A 3,671-nucleotide genomic window follows, 5' to 3' on the forward strand; every position below is an offset into this window, starting at 1 on the left:
TTTTGTATTTTTAGTAGAGACGGGGTTTCACCATGTTGACCAGGATGGTCTCGATCTCTTGACCTCGTGATCCACCCGCCTCGGCCTCCCAAAGTGCTGGGATTATAGGCGTGAGCCACCGCACCCGGCCTACCAACTATTTTCAATTAGCTCTTGTACTTCTGACTTTGTTAGTGATTTCTGTTCTGTCTCTTTAATATTTTCACCTTCCTGGAGTAGAATGTAGAGGCTTTTTTCTAGTGGAACAACTCTAATATAATCCCTGATCTGTGATTCTCTACTAAAGTTTTAGAAGTTCCATGTGACTCTGCTACCAAAGTATAATTTTCAAAAAGTTATAAAATACAACTGTCAGGCTGGGCACAGTGCCTCATGCCTGTAATCCCAGCACTTTGGGAGGCTGAGGCTGGTGGATCATGTGAGGTCAGGAGTTCAAGACCAGCCTGACCAACATGGCAAAACCCTGTCTCTACTATAAATACAAAATTAGCTGGGCATGGTGGTGCATGCCTGTAATCCCAGCTACTTGGGAGGCTGAGGCAGAAGAATCGCTTGAACCCGCGAGACGGAGGTTGCAGTGAGCAGAGATCGTGCCACTGCACTCCAGCCTGGGCAACAAGAGTGAAACTCTGTTTCAAAAAAAAACAAAGAAAAACACAACTGTGTCTACTAAAAATACAAAAATTAGCTGGGTGTGGTGGTGCATGCCTGTAAGCCTAGCTACTCGGGAGGCTGAGGTAAGAGAATTGCTTGAACCTGGGAGGTGGAGGTTGCAGTGAGCCAAGATCTCGCCACTGCACTCCAGCCCGGGCAACAAGAGCGAAACTCCGTTTCAAAAAAAAAAAAGAAAGAAAGAAAAACACAACTGTCATACAAATATCAAATGATGTGTCAAAAGTTTTTTTAACTCATTAATGAGGGAACCAGCAGGATGGCAAAATGAGTTCAAAAAGCATTTGAGGAACTATATATAGGAAATGAAGAAAGAATGTTAGAATAAGATTGCTACATTAGATAAAAAACTGGTTTATGTCCTACAGGATAGTAAACCCACTAACCTTTGCAATTATTTTTTCTACTGTACAGAAATCATTTGCATGTTTACTGGACAAATATCTATAACTCAGCCAAGTGCAGTGGCTCATGCCTGTAATTCCAGCACATTGGGAAGCTGAGGTGGGAGGATCACTTGAGCCCAGGAGTTCAGGACCAGCCTAGGCAACATAGTGAGACCTCTGTCTCTACAAAAAATTTAAAAATTAGCCAGATGTGGTGGCCTGTACCTGTAGTCCCAGCTACTCAGGAAGCTGAGCTTGGGAGGTTGAGGCTACGGTGGGCTATGATCATGCCACTGTACTCCAGCCTGGGCGACAGAGTGAAGCCCTGTCTGAAAAAAATAAATAGATCAGGCATAGTGGCCCACACCTGTAATCCCAGCACTTTGGGAGGCTGAGGTAGGAGGATTGATTGAATGCAGGCATTTGAGACTAGCATGGGCAACATGATGAAACCTCATCTCTCAAAAAAAAATACAAAAAATTAGCCAAGTATAGTGGCATGTGCCTATAATCCTAGCTATTCTGGAGGCTGAGGTAGGAGGATCACTGCTAAACTTGATCTCGCAGGCTGCAGTTAGCTGCTATTGAGCCACTGCACTCCAGCCTTGGTGATAGAACAAGATCCTGTCTCAGAAAAAGTGGGGAGACAAGCATCGGTGGATTTTGGTATCCATGCAGGGGGACGGAGGAGATCCTGGAACAAACCCCCCACAAATACTGAGGGATGAATATATGGTGAAGTTGAATCAATATTCTGCTCTGGGCTGAGTGCGGTGGCTCACACCTGTAATGCCAGCAGTTTGGGAGGCTGAAGTAGGCAGATCACTTGAGGCCAAGAATTCAAGACCAGCCTGTCCAACATGGTGAAACGCCTTCTCTACTACAAAAATTAGCTGGGCATGGTGGCATGCATCTGCAGTCCCAGCTACTTAGGAGGCTGAGGCAGGAGAATCACTTGAACCCAAGGGGCAGAGGTTGCAGTGAGCCAGATCACACCACTGCACTCCAGCCTGGGTGACAGAGTGAGACCCTGTCTCAAAAAAAAGAATAAAATAAAACCCCCAAAATCTATCAGTTTGAATATATCTTTACCAAGTCTGGGCCTTAATCAGTAGTAAATAGTCAAACAAAGAAACATCCCACTGGATAACGAAATATTCCTTGAATGAGTCTTTTGGACAGTGTTTCAGAATGACATTGAAAGGATACGCAAAGCCAGGTGCGGTGGCTCACACCTGTAATCCCAGCACTTTAGGAGGCCCAGGCAGGTGGATCACCTGAGTTCAGGGGTTTGAGACCAGCCTGGCCAACATGGTGAAACCTCGTCTCTATTAAAAATGTAAAAATTAGCTGGGTGTGATGGCAAGCGCCTGTAATCCCTGCTACTCGGGAGACTAAAGCAGAAGAATCGCTTGAACCTGGAAGACAGAGGTTGCAGTGAGCTAAGATCGTGCCATTACACTCCAGCCTGGGTGACAGAGCAAAACCCCATCTCAAAAAAAAAAAAAAAGAAGAAGAAGAAAGGATATGTGGCACTTTTGCCTGATCACCAAAATTTATATGATTTTTTTTTTTTATGAGATGATTTTCTTAGAGCTAGGCATGGTGGCTCTCAGCCGTAATCCCAGCACTTTTGGAGGCCAAGGCAGAAGGATTGCTTAAAGACAGGAGTTCAAGACCGGCCTGGGCAGCATAGTAAGATCCTGTCTCTACAAATAATTTTAAAAATTAGCCAGACGTTGTGGTTCACACCTGTGGTCCCAGCTATTCAGGAGGCCGAAGCAGGAGAATTGCTTGAGTCTAGGAGTTTGAGGCTTCAGTGAGCCATGTTCACACTACTGCACTCCAGCCTGGGCAACAGAGCCAGACCCTGACACACACACACACACACACACACACACACGCACACAGTGATTTAATACTACAGTTCCCACTCCCCTTCCTAACACCCTCAAATCTTGACAATGAGAAATAGAAGTCTCAGAATATGGTAAGACAGAGAGAGAGATTAAAGTTGAGGTTCCTTGGATATAATAATAATCATAGTAATTAAGATTTTTAAGTGCTTACCATGTGGTAGACATTAATGATTTATATTTATTAATTCATTTCACATTCCTAACAATCCTATCTCCATTTTATGGATGATGAGGCTGAGATGCCAAAAGGTTAAATGACTTGTTCAAGATCACAGCTAAAAAGTGGCTTTGAACCAAAGCAATTTGGCTCATGTTGACCTTCAATTAAAGGGGTCAGTGGAGGGGTGATGGGAATAGGATATCAGAGAAGAAAAATGTCTATAGTTTTTTCATAGGATCAGTGGTGTTTTCCCTAAGAAGATAAGTAACGTCAAAGATTGTTTTTAGTCCTCAGGGAATTCCAGCCGGAGCTCTGCCTCTACACACTCTGTTGTGTGGACATTGCCCAGCTTCTTTCCCCAGAAGACAGTCACCTCTTTCCAACTAGTGTGTGAGTCTTGGGAAAGAAGAGAGAAATGTGTTGGTATTATAAGGACTGCAGGGCCGGGCGCGGTGGCTCAAGCCTGTAATCCCAGCACTTTGGGAGGCCGAGGCGGGTGGATCACGAGGTCAAGAGATCGAGACCATCCTGGTC

This window comes from Cebus imitator, unplaced genomic scaffold, assembly GCF_001604975.1.
Source record: "Cebus imitator isolate Cc_AM_T3 unplaced genomic scaffold, Cebus_imitator-1.0 Scaffold96, whole genome shotgun sequence".
NCBI lineage: Eukaryota > Metazoa > Chordata > Mammalia > Primates > Cebidae > Cebus > Cebus imitator.